Source organism: Oryza glaberrima, chromosome 6, assembly GCF_000147395.1.
Source record: "Oryza glaberrima chromosome 6, OglaRS2, whole genome shotgun sequence".
Taxonomy (NCBI): domain Eukaryota; kingdom Viridiplantae; phylum Streptophyta; class Magnoliopsida; order Poales; family Poaceae; genus Oryza; species Oryza glaberrima.
The window spans coordinates 8584869-8602194 of record NC_068331.1 but is presented as its reverse complement, the minus strand read 5'-3'; positions in this window follow the sequence as shown (position 1 = coordinate 8602194).

The following is a 17326-nucleotide window of genomic DNA, read 5'->3' as shown; positions in this document are numbered from 1 at the left end:
CCTCGCTGGTTTTTCGGTCATGTGCGACGTTGAGGCTCGTCGTGCGTGTTTAGTTCGCACGGGAGCGCGTCATACGCGGGCACGGTCTTGCTGATTGGGATGGCAGTCGCCATTGAGGGATCGTGTCCGTGTCAACCGGGCCAACATGCCACTTGTATTCACAGAATAAAAGGAAGAAGAGAAACAGAAAATGCTTCTCAGTTGTTCGCAGCGCCAAACACTTGTGTTCTGTGTGATTGCTGTTCTTCTCTCTCGCGTCCACGCTCACGTGCGTTACAGGTATTCGCTAAGGCCTCTCACAGTGCGTCGACCTGGACCGTGCCTTAGTCACGCCACGTCGGATTTTTGCTGCCGTGTCGCTCAGACCCACGTCTCAGCTAGGGCGCTCGTGCCTAAACTAGGGGGCGCAAAACCTCGCCTGGAAAAGGGGACGCGCGGAGGAATCGATGTGAGGCGCGTGCGCTGTGGGAGTTGTTCTCTCGCCGCCCGGTGCTCTTGCGCGAGATTCCCCTGGCGAAATCCCCTATTCGCCCTCGAAAAATCAGCAAGAAGTCGCGCCCAAATCCCCTCCTCCCGCCACCGATTTCGTTGCCAATCACACAAGAACACGAGAGAAATCACACAAGAACACAAGATGAATCACCCAAGAACACAAAGAGCAGAGGAATCACACAAGAAAACAAGAGGAATCACACAAGAGTCCACTGTTCCCGCACCCGCTTCATCCTCACTGCCGTCTGTTCCCGCCGCCCTCGCCGCCCCCGCCATCGGGAAAGGCGGATCCGTCCGCCGCCGCGTCGATCGATGACGGAGCAGACCGCGGCAGCGACGGCGGGGTCAGGATCAGCGGCGCGGTCGACGGGGAGGAGGCCGCGCTGCCTCTTCTACCACACCGCCTCCGCTGTGCCTCTTCTTGGGGAGGGGAACCGTTGCGCCGGTGCCTTCCCGGGGACTACTCCTCCTCCTCGCCGCTGCCTCGAATCGCTCGCCGCTCCTCCTCGTGTCGACGAGAGCCGCGTCCACCAGATCCGCCGCCGGCCCAGCCCACCCGCTCCTCCTCGCGGCGGCGGCGGCTGCTCGAGGTCTCCCTCGGTGAGGTCGCCGCGGTGGAGGCGTCCCCCGGTCGAGCCTCCGCCACCGCGCTAGCCGCCGCCGCCGGGGACGCCTCCTTGCCACGGCTTCCCGTCGGCGTCGCGGCGAGGGAGGAGAAGGAGGCGCGGCGAGGGATAGAGAGGGAGGGGAAGGAGGCGAGGCGGCGGCGCCGCCACCACGACGACGAGGCGGCAACTGCTGGCGCCGTCGCCTCCCGGCGTGAGAGGAGAAGAGACGCGGAGAGGAGAAGAGGAGTAGTACTCGAGAGGAGGAGAAGTCTCGCGCGAGAGAGGAAGGGCTGGAACGGGTAGGTGGAGGAAATAAATTTTCGTTCGCTCCACCGGTCCGGAAGCTAGAGTCACGCCCACTGTGGGCTTGGTACCCTTTACCAGTGCCTCTATCCGATTAAGCCACATATATATGGGTGCTTGCACTATGGGATGGGTGTCTTAGGACCAATTTTTTGGGCTAGGGGTACGGGCCCCATAGCTTGCACTGTGAGGGGCCTAATAGCCGCCTGCCGCCGCTCCCTTGTTTGCTAGTCGCCACTGCCGACGGCCGACGGGGGAGAGCTGGAGAGGGAAGGGAGTTAGAGAAACAGGGAGAGAAAGAGAAAGAGAGAAATAAGGGAGAGAGAGCGGCGGCGGCGGCGGCCGTCGATCCAGCTGTAGGAGCGCGGCGGTGGTTGCGGACGTTGTCGGGGAGATCCCCCACCTCACCCTATCCATGGCGGCCACCGCCGAATGCCGCCGTCTTCGCTCCCCGCCACGCCCACGTCTCCGCCGCTCGCCGCCGTCTCCCAACCGCCGGACGCCGCCGCCGCTACTCCCGACCGCCGGCTGCCGCCGCCGTCCCCACTGTCGCTCTAGTGGTGAAGAGAGGTTGGGGGGAGAGAATGAGAGAAGGGAGAGAGAGAGGGAGGAGGAAGGAGAGAAGAGAGGATGACATGTGGGCCCCACATGTCAATGGGTCCCACATGTCATACTTTGTGTGAATGATAAATGATTTTTTTAATTCTAATGCCACTTAAGCGCCATATGTAAAGAAGACCCGGTCAATACAGCCACATAGGTGCCACGTCAGCAAAACCGCCCTCCAAAACTGTCTAGGGAGTCAAATTACACCGGTTTCAATAGTTCGGGGGTCGAGATATCCGGTTTTGCAGTTTAGGATCATGGATTAGATTCGGTCACATTTAAGGGAGTCAAAGTGAACTTATTGCGGCAAAGCAGCAGTGTCTGCAGTGCACCATAGGACTTGGGCCTTGGGCCCTGTTAGGAACCCACAGTCTAATCTGAATAGGCAGTATCCAATACAAACAATGCAGGATTAATTTGGAATTGAAGGTGGAGAAACTATGGCCCTGTTTAGTTAAAAAAAAATTTACACGATATCACATCGAACATTTAACACCTATATGAAGTATTAAATATAGGCTAAAAATGTAACTAATTGTACAGATTGCGACTAATTTGCGAGACGAATCTTTTAAGCCTAATTTCTCCATGATTTAACAATACGGTGCTACAGTAAACATTTACTAATGACGGATTAATTAGGCTTAATATATTTGTCTCGCGGTTTACTGCCGGATTTTGTAATTAGTTTTTTATTAATGCCCGAACATCCCATGTGATACCCTATATAATACTCGATGTGACACGCCAAAATTTTATACTCCTGGATCTAAACACCCCCCCTATGGCATACAACATGAATAGAAGGTTCTAGCAGCTTCTAGAGAACTAGAGGAAGAGGAAGGGTAGAGAAGAAGATAAAAAGGGTGCCAAGCCTGGCTAAGTCACTGCCGCTGCAACGCTGCTGCTGCTTTTGTTTCCTCTATTTCAGAGGAGTGCAGCGACCACGACCATGGCTGCTACGGCAACGACCTCTCCACGACCTAGTGGTTGGATTTCTATTTTTTTCTTTTTTTCATTTTATTTTAAATCGTCTAGTGGGACATCCTTATTTGGCCGCATGGAAAAAATAGAATATTTGCACGCGACTTTCTTACTGCGCCCGTCTATAAAAATGGTATGTATTTCAGATGTGGTTGTGGCGCCCGCACACGAAAATACCGATTTTTGTAGATACCTAACTCCAGGCAAGTGCTTCATCCGTCTGCTAAAATTAGTATTGATGGTATGCAAAGATCATTTATGTAGTAGTGCCTATAGCATTACTTTAGGTAAACCTTTCAATCGTACTCCTACCATCCCATAAAAACCAACCTAGAATAAGATACAACGTTTCTTAGTATAATGAATCTAGATATAGGTATATCTAGATCTAGATTGATGGTACTAGAAAACATCACATTCTAAATTGGTTTTTTATGGAATAAAGGGAATAGCTAGCTATCTATACATGGCCAGTTTTCAGTACTCAAAACTTGCTATTTATAGACGCCGTCCTTCCCGTGGACATGCTAGATCAGGACTTAATGAATTTGATGTCGTTGTCATTAACAAATGACACAGCACTGAAGAAAATAGTTAGAAGTTAATTGAGAAGTTAGAAGTAGTTAGAAGTTGCAATGAACTATCACTAGCATATACACATGGGCCAATCCATTAATTGAGAAGCCAATTCAAAATGTCTTGACGTACGATTGTAGTACATTAGCGCATTCGTAATTTATCAACAACCTACATTCTACGCAAGCACATTCCGGAACAAGCCAACAGTCGCTACACTTCGAACCAAAAAGTGGCATGTTTTTTTGTTTATACAGAATAGCCAAATGACTAAATAGTTGAATATATTTGTGATCACATTTCAAAGTTATAATCGAATGAATTAATTATAAAGTTGAACCATGAACAGGGAATTAAGACTACCTCGCAGCCTGCAGATGGCAAAATGACACACTACTACAAAAAAAACATTTTTTCCGACGTGGGGTCTTTTTTTCGCAAGCGGACATGACCCTTGGAGTCAAATGACCGCCTACAAAAATATAAATCGGGTGAAGTTCGCTGTCCGATTTTCGCAGGCGGACCACTTAAGCGGCGCCTGCGAAAATGATTTTCACAAGCGGACCATCTATTTTCGCAGGCGCACCTTATGTGGTCCGCCTGCAAAAATCGTATCTACCCAAAAAAAATAAAAAAACTTTAATACTTATCTACTCCTCCAACCCCTCCCCACCACTCATTTCCCCACACTTATCTTCTCAACTCTCTCTCTCTCCATTCCTCCACCGGCTTCTCAGCTCCCCCTCCCCTCCCCTCCCTCCCTCCACCGGCGGCGGTGGCGGTGGAGCGCGCGGACACGGCGGTGACCTGGTGCGGCGGCGGCGGCTCCCCAGCCTCCCCTCCTAGCCTGAGGGAGGCCGAGGGAGGGCGGCGGCGGCGACGGCGACGTGGGCGGCTCCCCTCCGGCGGCGGCCCTCTCCCAGTGCGGTGGCGGTGGCTCCCTGGCCTCCCCTCCCAGATCCGGCCGGAGGGAGGCCAGGGGAGGGTGGTGGCGGCGGCGACAACGTGGTTCCCCGGCCTCCCCTCCCAGATCCAGCCGGAGGGAGGCCGGGGGAGGGTGGCATCGGCGACGTGGGTGGCTCCCCTTTGGCGGCGGCCCTCTCCCGGTGCGGTGGCGGCGGCTCCCCGGCCTCCCTTCCTAGATCTGGCCGGAGGGAGGCCAAGGGAGGGCGGCGGCGGCGGCGACGACGTGGTTCCCCGGCCTCCCCTCCCAGATCCGGCCGGAGGGAGGCCGGGGGAGGGTGGCGGCGGCGACGTGGGCGGCGGCTCCCCGGCCTCCCCTCCCAAATCCGGCTGAAGGGAGGCAGGGGGAGGGCGGCAGCGGCGGCGGTGACATGGGCGGCTCCCCTCCCCTCCCAGATCCGGCCGGAGGGAGGCCGGGGGAGGGCGGTGGCGGCTCCTGGTGCGGCGGCGGTGGCGAGGCGATTTTTTTTTGTTTTTTTATTGGATTTTCGCAGGCGAGCCATTGCCCCGCCTGCGAAAATGGTTTCACCGTCGTTGGTCTGCAGGCGGTCATCCCCTCCGCCTACAAAAATTGTTTTTGGCCACCTAAAAAATATTTTTTCTAGCAGTGACAGGAGCAGTTTATTTACGAGTTTAATTGAGAAGCATGCTTGGTTAAAGTTAATTCGGAGAAATGATTTTATTCTCGGGGTTCACGTACCACGCACGCATGTACGAGCCTTTTCGCGGACCGATCGCGAGCTGGACACCTCACCTAATTAAATTCATCGGAAGTTTTTGTTTCCTAGACAGAATACATCGATTGTTTGATTGAAACGGGAAAAAAATGATATGTTGGAAGCGACATGAGAAATCGACACTGTACCGTACAGATTAATTTCTGTAGATCTAAAAAGGGTAAATCTAATTGGGGAGACCTCTCCAATTAGTCTTAACGAGAGACACTCACGTGCTAGTAATTTAGGAGTTTTGGTTGCTATTAATCCATTGAGCTAAGTAGGGAAAATATTCCTATCATCTATGCTTCAAATAAAATTTTCTCTTAAATTACTCATCCGATTTACAATCCAATTACACTGTTGTGTTCGTAATAATTAAATCTTTACAACAAGATCTCACATGACTATATTTTGATGAAAAATCCCAAATTACTTTTATGATATGTCTAACTTACTTTTAGATTTCACTAAGTTACTTCTTAGACATATAAAAGTAAATTTAGTAAAATCTAAAAGTAATTTACATATATTATAGAAGTAACTTATAACAAAAGGAAAGTAACTTTAATTAATGCCTTTTTTCATTGAACAAATTATCATATATATATATATATATGTTATTTTTAGATTTGATTAAAATATTTCTATACATTCATATTCTCTGAGGTGATTACTTTTATTTTTTTAGTTAATTCCATAATTTGTGCTAATTAATTTAATTTCTAGATAGAGTCATGTTTTTATCTCTATAACGGATTTACTTCAAATGACATGCTAAAGTTACATTCGTTTTGTTCTAAGTTACTTCTATAATATATGTAAATTACTTTTAGATTTTACTGAATTTATTTTTATATATCTAATAAGTAACTTAGTGGAATCTAAAAGTAATTTAAACATATCATAAAAGTAATTTGTGATTTTTCATCAAAATATAATCATGTGAGATCTTGTTGTAAAGATTTAATTGTTACGAACACAACGGTGTAATCGGATCGTAGATCGGATGAGTAGTTTAAGAGAAAATTGTATTTGAAGTATAGGTAGACAGTGCCTCTTATAGATGGAATGGTAGCTGGTTTAGACAAACCAGAGCTGTGTAGTTACGTCCATCCAAAAACTATCTCCAACTCCATAAATATCATCCATTATTTCTCAGTCAGTCAGTCCCTCTTTCTTTTTCTCTAAATATTTCAAAATACGCTCTATGTATATACCTAGTTTTACACCACCATAATTCAAGCATAGATATTTCTAACGCATAGAATTCAATAATATATAAATTCATAATTTCAAACATCACAATTCAAATTTAAATTCAAAATTTTCAAACATCGAAATTACAAATCCTACGTGCAAATGCTTTAAGATAGGGAGAATAGCCCATTTGGTCCCTAAAGTTTCGCCTTAAGGTCAATATGGTCCTTGATATTTTATTCTATCCAATCAGATCCTTAAACTTTATCATATGGTCCAATATGAACCTTAGGCCCACCTAAAACGCCATGTAGACATGCCATGTCATCATCTTATTAAAAATGGATGGTGAAATATCTTATTTGTCCATTTGTATGTGATACGAAATACTGTGACTAATTAATCCTATAAGATTAGATAATTTAATATAATCCCAGGAATTGATTTATACACAAAATTGATTATGTTACATGTATTGATAGACAAATCGATATATTTGAGTATTTACAAATGTAAGTGTGTATGATATTTTTCCTTTTTCTTTTTTCTCTCTTATGTTGTATGTAAGGGTATATTAGGCATTCCATGGGAGATTTGTATAAGATGATGAGATGGCATGCCTACGTGGCGTTTTTGGTGGGTCAAGGACCATAGTAGACTGAAAGATAGACTTTGAGGATCAGTTCGAACAAAATGAAATATCAAGGACCATATTGACCTTAGAACGAAAGTTAAAGGACCAAATAGACTATTCTCCCTTTAAGATACCACTTGCAATAGAACAAGTTAGTTTTGATGGGTTCAGACCCTCATCTATGATGGGTAAACCCCACATCACATATGAGTGGTTAGCGATGACTTAACTCACGTTTGACGGGTGGAGGCCCATCAGATGTGACAGACACCTCTGACGGGTTGTATCATGTGACCCGTCACACATGTGGAAAATCACAGAAAAAAAAAGGCAAAAAGGAGTACCAACCCTTGGCTCAACACCCATCATCAATGTAGATTCCGATGAAAGAAATACTTCTGCGTTGCAAGTTGCCATCACATTCATCAGACTCCAAAATCTCTATGAACAAAGAATATGCTTGGGCGCTGATGGAGTGATGGCACAGAGGAAGAAAACGTTCGAAGAGCAGCTTGGGACAACGAAGACCACTAAGCAGCCGCGCTCCGCCCATCGGTCCCTTGAGCACAACCAGCCATGCCGACCCATTCTATGTTTCCTATAGAAAGCAACCTCCGCTATCAGAAAACAACTCCGACGAGCCCACATCACTAGCAAGTAAACCGAAGAACAAAGAAGGGCCACTGCACCAACCTGCATGACGTGGAGGGTGGTGTTAGGGTAAGGGTGGGGGGGGGGGTGGAGGGGTGCATGGGTAAAGGCGCTGAGTGTGTGGATGGATCCGCGTCTCGCTACCTCGTGGAGGTTGCATCCGACACCCAGCGGTCAGGTAGCCAAGGAGGCGGCTGCGAGTGGTCAGATCTAGCGACAAGCGGTTGGGGAGCAAAGGAGGCATGGTCTAGTGGTCGAATGCAGCGGCGGGCAATCAGATATGTGTATCCTGACCTCTTGGAGGTTGGATGCGATGCCCTATAGTCGAGGGGCAGCGACCAACGGTTAGGGAAAAAAAGTGGCAGGACCCCGCGGTTGGAGATGATGACAAGTGATCGGATCCACACCCCTGATCTTGTGGAAGCCAGATCCGATGCTCAATGATCAGCAGCGGCAGGCGATCAAACATGAAGGAGATTTCAGAGAAGATGTGAGGGAGAGAGAGGAGGAAGTTAGGAGGAAAAATGAATAGAGTTGCAGAGGGGAACAAGGGAAGGAGGAAGAAACGGATAGTGGTGAGGGGAGGGACTCGGATGGGAGGAGAGAAGGGAGGAAAGCTACGACAGGTGTGTGGGGGTGGAGGCGCCCCCATCTCCACCTTGATGCACAGCCTCCGCCGTCGGCCCCATCTCTGCTAGTAGCCCCCGAGCCTGGGTGACCAGATCTAGTGGCCTACAAGCTGGGGGCACCTGGGTCTGGAAACATGGACGATGACTGTGAGCGGATCTGGTGGTGGTGGTGAATTTGGTGGGTGTATCCGGCCCTGAGCTCGGGAACCGGTGGATCTAGTTAAAGGTGTTGGAGGGATGGGAGGCAGCAAGGAGGCGGTGCAAGCGGTGGAGATGGATGCCACCGTTTGCTCTGGTGGCTTGTGAAATGGCAACGACAGTAACGAGTGAGTTCCCTCGACTCCTGTAGGTTGTGTATGATTTTGATTTTGCAAAGGTTCACCTTCAGATTTCTACTTGAGTTGTGTTGTTGCCTGTGTGGATGTGCCTATATATTGATTGTTCTCAAATTTGAGATGAGGTATATATGTTGCTGAATATGGTGCGGATGTTCTAGCTCTGTAGATCTTTTGCTTGTGTAGATCTGTAAACAAAATGCAAAGTTATTGTGGTACTTGCTTCCTGTGTAATATCATTGTGAGCTGAAGGACAGAGCTCTATTTCTGCTTTTTCGGGGGTGATTTTTCACATTTGTGACTGGTCACAGTATATAACCCGTCAGAGGTGTCCGTTACCACTTACTGATGGTGCACTTATCTGTAATGGGTCACAATATACAACCCATCGAAAATGAATGTCACCACTAATGGGTATTTACCGATCATTGATCATGTTGAGTCATCACGGACCACTTTTCTGTGACGAGGGATCTACCCGTCACAAATGATATGTTCCAGCATAGTGTATGTGCCACTTAATAAGTTTTATTTTAGATTTATCATTACTTCACCCAAAGTATAACTTTGTATTTATTAAGTACATATGAGGTAGGCCACAGCAATTATGACTTATTATTGTTTGGGCTGGTGAAAATAATTAAATAACATAAATTATAATTGAGACTCCAGAATGGGTGGTGCGTATTGTGTTTATTAATTCAGAATTTCAGAATTATTAAATAAAGATAATTTAAAATTAAAATATTATGGTAAATATAACTTATATTCATTAATGAATATAACTTTACAGAGATACCATCCATCAGTCCAGCCCAGCTCCCACCGTTATCAGAGTAAACAATGTACTTCGACAAAAACAACTTCCCTACTTCCGACCCCACCTCACGTCTTGCCATCCCACTTCCACCATTATTGGAGTAAACAATTTACTTTGATAAAAACAACTTCCCTGCTTCCGGTATATATTATTTTTTTTCCATACCCAACAAACCACTCTCTCCCCCCCCTCCATTTTTCCTTTTTTTTATCTGAATCTATCTACCATCCCAACCCACAGATCGGGGACACACCATGGAGGAGGATGACGGCACCGTGGCGGTTGACGGTGGTGGCAGGCGAGCAGTGCGCACCAAAGAGGTGGACAACGACATCTCAGCGGTTGAGGCAAAAGCGATGCTTCGGTCCTCACTGCCGAATGCCGGGCAACGCCTTCACCAACAAGGAGGAGTTGTTCACCTGGGCCAAGAACAACAACCGCGACTGCTCCACGTCGACGGCATTGACAGAACAAGCAAGTAAGAAAATAACACTCTAATTTCCATCTGCATACTCTACTTCACCTTCACATATAAAGCCTCAATTATTTTTTGAAAATCAAATTAACGTGTAATCTACAATATTACCTGATTTAAATTGATGGACTACACAAGTCCTACATTTGCATATCGTGCTCCATGTATCTGGCCATAGAGGTTAGGGTGGAATCAGCTAGTGACAGAGGTTGTTTGCTATTTTTCTTTTGTTCGTCGTCTCCATGACATGAACTAGAAAAATTTTGTATTTTTTTTCTGCTTGCTAGATGATGATGGCTACTACTGCGCAGCGCTGGCAGTGGTTAGCGATGATAGTCCGGCGAGGTCATTGCCCAAGTGTGATGGCCGATGGAACCCTGCCCATCAATGCAACAACTCCGCCCTGCAGTTCTGCACCTTGCCATGCAAATCCACACCACCGGCACTGCTCAGGAGGCTAGTGGCCTTCTATTCTCTGTTGTGCTCCTTGATGTCAATGAACCGGATGTGGCGGCGACAACGAGGATGGTCATTGACGCTAGATCCGGGTGGCCCTCGTCGGTGTTGAGAATTTACATGCTCATGATTGTATTGTACATGGAGATTGTAGATGGATAATTCTTTTATCCGCTGGCTGTAGTGCTGATGTAAAAATTTTAGTCTTGTACTGTTGGGTAAATGTAATACAGATGGTTCTGTAGAGTTAACAATCATCAGTAAAAAAAAAAATCTAGAGTATACAAGCAATAAATAGATTACTAATGGAGAAATCTACCATTGCCGATCTATGTTTTATTTCCACTAATGATATTTTTTTTACGCAAGAGGATAATTGGCATAATCTATCTACCACCCCTGTTTCTTTGGCCAACGTTATTTTTATGAAAATGTGAAAGTACATCTAGTAAATGTATTACTTGTAGGAGATGGTGTAAAGCCTTTGCTAATGAAATAGGGTATAGTAACTCTCGGTAAACAATTTACTCCCTACAAAGTACTACCTCCGTTTCAGATTATAAGACTTTCTAGCATTGCTCACATTCATATAGATCTTAATGAATCTAGGTACATATATATGTCTAGATTTATTAACATATATATGAATGTGGATAATGCTAGAAAATCTTATAATATAAAACCGATGGAGTATTTTGCTTCATTGGGCTTACGAGAGGTAATTGTTTTAATGGGCTTTGGAGGAGAGAGGGAATTACTGTAAGTGGGAAGGCGAAACGGAATTGCTACAAAACTTGCGACAGTTTTCTGGGGGAAAACTGTCAATTTTTCAGTCATCGGATTTACTCCGAGATTCGTGCGTGCGAGATGAAAGAAAATTGCAAAAAAGTATGCTATACTGGGATTTGATCCTTTCCCCTCCAATTAACTAGAATAGCATCCCAACCACTGAGCAAGTTGAACTATTGATGTTGAAAGCAGAGTTACATGATACTTAGACAGTAACTGCATACTTACATACGTTTAACCACATAGCAGATCCCTATTTTTGGATAATCTTATTATATTTCTATTTTCTTTGTGGGTTTGCTAGCAATGATGCTGGTGTTGGATACAAATGCTAAAAAAAATTTTGAATGTTCTGGCACCTAATTTTTGTCGAACGTCCTATAGGTATTGTCATCGTGCTTTAATATACTTACATAACATTTACCCTCTAGTTACAGAGTAGTTACATAGCAATTACACCCTAGTTACAGAGTAATTACCTAGCAATTACACTCTAGTTACAGAGTAGTTACATAGCAGTTACACCTTAGTTACAGAGTAGTTACATTATGTAAAATTAGGAATTACATTTTTTTTCATGAGCATGCATACTAGAAGCATGTGTACTAGCTTGTACTAGTGTGGAACCGTTTCCCTGTAACGGTTGATGACAGATCCTGTGGTTAAAAAATTTGAAAGTTTTAAACCTCAAAAACTGTCGACAACTCACTAGCCAGTCCCAAGGAGAAAACCAGAGGGATATGGAACGGGAAAAACGGAGGAAAGATGTGAAGCAGAAAAAACGGAGAAGGGATCGCTGTGTGAGGCGCGTGGTATGCTAATCCGAGCATTGCGCGCGTATTAATGCTACAGTATAACTTTATAACCATTAATTAAAATATAAACTAGCTGGTGGCCCGCGCAATTGCGCGGTTAGCACCCATATAAAATTATATATTTTTTTAATATGATTTTACTTAAAATTTATTAAATAGGTATCTCGTTGTCTTGAGATTTTGAAAAACCAAACCTTATCATCCATGTGTTTCTAATTTTATAGTTTTTAAAAGTCACATCAGCTGCTACCCCTTATTTCTGTCATATTATTCTTTACTTGCTTGCTTGATCTACCATTGTTTCTATTCATTCTCTTTGGAACATTTAAAGATTGGATCTAAAAACTTATAGGTTTTAGAGTTTATCGTGCTGTTGGCTTCTTTTTTATAATTTCCAGAAGTCACGTTAAACGCTACCATTATATTCCTATATGACCGTCCACTGCATCTTCTCTTTATTGTCATAGCTATTTTAAAACTCGAACATACTTATCGTTTAGGTTCATTTTTTTACTTTCTAGAAGTTCCGCTAAAACGTCAACGACTTTGTCATTGTACTTCTCTACGGCTCGCTCGCTGCCAACCTTCTTTATTGTCATTGATATTTTAAAATCAAACATAATTATCATTGGGAATTATTTTTTTTACTTTTTAGAAGCCCGAACATTTAAAAATTGGACCTGATAGTTTTTATAGCTAATTGTCTCGTTGAGTTTCATTTTTTTATAATTTTTAGAAATCTCATCAAATGCAGCCACTATACTCTTCTACGATCCGTCTGCCGCATACTTTTTATTGTCATTGGGATTATAAAAATCGAACATAACTATGGTTGGAATTCATTTTTTTTACTTTCTAGAAGACCCACCAAGCATCGGCGCCTCTACCATTATACTCCTATATGACCCGTCCGCTGTCTCTCATTTTTATTGTAATTAAGATTTTAAAAATCAGATATGATTATCATTGGGGTTTATCATTTTACTTTCTGGAAATCCGGCCAACCGCCTTAACTGATTGCTTCACAACCTGCCCATTGTACTTCCTTTCGATTGTCATTAGGATTCTATTTGGTGTTTTATTAATAGTTTTTAGATGTCCCATCAACCGCCACCACTCTGCTTCTTTGTAGGCCTGTTACTTAATTAATCTCGTCATATATTTCAGATAGTCTTTTCTTTCGGTAGTCTTTATTTTTATCACTAATTTTAGTTATTTATAAATTGTATTTCTAGTTGATATCTTATTTTTCTTTTTCTAATTTCAGAATTTATTTTATTTTTCCTATTGTGTTATTTTGATATTTTTATTTTTTATTTTTAATTTCAGTAGTTTCAAAATTATATTTCTACTTTAACTCTCTTATTAATTTGCCAATTTCGGATTTTATTTTATTTTTATTCTAAATTTTAATTAATCTACTGTTAGGTTCTTATATATACTCTTATTTCAATATTGCCTATATTTAATTCCGAATTTTAACTATTTTTAGATTGTATTTCTACTTGGACTCTTCTTTTCTTTTTCTCCGATTAATGTGGGAATTTTTAACCCCCACAGCAAACGTGATGTCTTTTTTGAAGGCTTTTTTTGAAGGCTATTTTAATAATATAATAGATAGATAGATAGATAGCTCGTTTGTGTTTGTGCTTCCCACCTGTACCACTAATATTCAGAGATATTTCATTTTCATTACCCACTATAAATTGCGCGTTGATTATTATTTTGACCTCATACTGATCCACTCTCGTCTCATAGACTCGTACTACGTGTTATTGCGACAAGTGTAGATGCAATCAAAGTGCAAATAGAGTTTCAAATCATCAAACTTACACTGGTGGAGAAACCATCTTTCGTCGGTCGGCCGATTTCCACAATAGTTCCGGATGCAATAAAAACCAGGGCTAAAGATGATCTTTAGTCCCGGTTCAAAAGGGTAACGGGCATATTTGATCTTTAGTCCCGGTTCGAATGCTGTCAGGGCATGTCAGGCCCCCCCGGGATCTTTAGTCCCGGTTGGTACCAACCGGGACTAAAGATCGTAACTTTAGTCCCGGTTGGTATTACCAACCAGGGCTAAAGATCCTGGTGATGTTTAGCCCCGGTTGGTGCTACCAACCAGGACTAAAGTCCCACCCCTATATATATGTCTTCTTCCTCCTCCAGCTGCCCGAGCAAGCTTCAAAATTTCTTCAAAAAAGAGAGAAGGTCATGCCAAAATTTCTATTGAATTTATTTTGGTGATTACATACAAATCGGAGGTGCCTAAAAGGTTTGCAACTTCATTCTCCAATGTTTTTTTTGTCATACTACATTTGCATCTATGTTTTGCACACTTTTTTTGTCTCCAAAATTTAGTTGTAAGTTGATGAGAGAGAAAATGTGTGTGGGGAAGAAAGAATATATAGAAATTTAGTTCATTTGCTAAACAAGGTTTTATAAAATAGTTGAGAAGGAAAACTCTAGTGAAAGTTAATCTTAAATAATAGAAAACAAACTAAAATGAAAATTAAAAGAAGTAAAACACATCAAAATTAGTTTAAAACTTTACAAATAGTTTTTAAGAATTATTTGGTGTAATATTTTATGATTTTTGTTTGAATAAAGATATCTTATAATTATTGTATGACTGTAATTATTGTAAGAATAATTATTTGTGTACGGTTTTTTTTGACTCATGTAGATGGATCGACAATGGATGTACGCTGACCGGCGGTCCAAAGAGTTTATTGACGGCGTGCACTATTTTTTGAGAGTGGCCGAAGCTAACAGGCAAAGGGGTTTTATTTCTTGTCCATGCAATAATTGTAAGAATCAGAAGGAGTATTCTGCATCCATGACTATTCATTTCCACTTGTTTGAGTCGGGGTTCATGCCAAGCTATAATTGTTGGACATCCCACGGAGAGCAAGGTGTTGAAATGGAAGAAGATGAAGTGGAAGACGACAATATTCCGGACTTTGCTCAGTATGTTGGATTTGAAGAAAATCAAACGGGCGAGGAGGAAATAGCTACTGATGGTAACGACGTTGCGGATGATCTTGGTCAGATGTTGCAGGACGCCAGGGAGGACTGCGAAAGTCAAAAGGAGGCCCATAAATTGAACAAGATGTTGGAGGACCACAGAACTTCGTTGTACCCAGGTTGCGAGCAGGGGCACAAAAAGTTGGATACCACTCTGGAGTTCTTGCAATGGAAGGCAAAAAATGGGGTTAGTGACAAGGCATTTGGCGATTTATTGAAACTCGTCAAGAACATTCTTCCGGGGGGAAACAAATTGCCCGAGACAACGTACGAGGCTAAGAAGATAGTCTGCCCGTTAGGACTGGAAGTTCATAAGATTCACGCATGTCTGAATGATTGTATCCTATATCGCGGTGAGGAGTATGAGAACCTAGAAGCATGCCCTGTTTGCAAAGCACTACGATACAAGATTAGACGAGACGATCCAGGAGAAGTTGACGGGCAGCTAACAAAGAAGAGAATTCCTGCTAAGGTGATGTGGTATTTCCCTATAATACCACGGCTAAGGCGTTTGTTCAGGAACAAGGGGAATGCTAGAATGTTGCGATGGCATGCTGAAGAGCGTCAACAGGACAGGATGCTGAGACACCCTGCCGATGGTTCGCAGTGGCGAAACATCGACAGAAAATTTAAAGAATTTGGAAAGGACGCACGAAACATACGGTTTGGTTTGAGTAGGGATGGCATGAATCCTTTTGGAGAGATGAGCAGCGGCCATAGCACTTGGCCCGTTACGATGTGTATCTATAACCTCCCCCCCTGGCTATGCATGAAGAGGAAGTACATAATGATGCCGACCACCGTACGAAGCCTAAACATCGCAGCGGAAAAATAGTGTTTGCTATGGTTAAAGATCTTAAAGTAGTGTTCGGAAAGGGGCCTGGAAGCCAGCCTATAGAGAGCGAAGATGGTTACGCGACGATGTGGAAAAAGAACTCTATATTTTGGGAGTTACCATATTGGGAATTCTTGGACGTACGCCACGCAATCGACGTGATGCACCTCACTAAGAACCTTTGCGTAAACCTTCTTGGCTTCCTAGGTGTATATGGAAAGTCGAAAGATACACTGGAAGCACGTAATGATCTGAAGCATATGGAACAACGCGGCGACCTTCACCCGGAACCAAAGGAGAAAGGAAGCCATTACTTGAGTCCAGCCAGCTACACTCTTAGCAAGGCAGAGAAGGAAAGTATGTTTGAATGCTTGGAGAGTATAAAGGTACCGTCTGGATACTCCACGAATATCAAGCGAATAATAAGCACGAAGGAGAAGAAGTTCACAAACCTAAAGTCTCATGACTGTCACGTGTTGATGACACAACTGCTACCAGTTGTAATAAGGGGTATCCTTCCAGACAATGTCCGGGCAACAATAACAAAGCTATGTGCATTCATGAACGCAATTTCGCAGAAGGTCATCGATCCGGATAGATTAGAAGCCCTTCAGAATGAAGTGGTGCAATGTCTCGTCAGTTTTGAGTTGATATTTCCACCTTCATTTTTCAATATAATGACGTATCTGCTTTGTCACCTTGTGAAAGAGATCCGTATTCTCGGGCCTGTGTACCTACACAACATGTTTCCTTTCGAGAGGTACATGGGCGTTCTGAAGAAGTATGTTCGTAACCGTGCTTGTCCAGAGGCAAGCATCGCCAAGGGTTATGGAACAGAGAAAGTCATCGAATTTTGCGTAGAATTTATCGAAGACCTTCGCCCAATCGGGGTACCTGAATCACGCCATGAAGGGAGACTACGGGGAAAGGGAACTCTCGGAAGGAAAGCAATAATGACGGTAGACAACAATTTATTCCGTAAAGCCCATTTCACTGTTCTGCAACACTCTTCATTGGTAGCTCCTTACATCGAGGGGCACTTGGCTCTAGTTCGCGCCAGGAACATCGGTAAGTCCGATGCATGGATTACACGGCATCACATTGATACTTTCCCCACGTGACTACGACAACATCTCATGGGTAACGAGTCGATCAACCAACAACTTGCCTTCCTGGCGAGGGGACCGTCTAGGTCGATCGCGACATTCTAGGGATATGAGATCAATGGGTACACATTCTACACGAGAGCCCAAGACATGAAGAGCACGAACCAAAACAGCGTTGTTCGTGTCGATGCCATGGGACACGATGGAACAACTGCCACGTATTACGGTGCCATTGAGGATATATGGGAACCTGACTATGGTCCTCTCAAGGTTCCTCTATTCCGGTGCCAATGGGTTAGGTTGACTGGT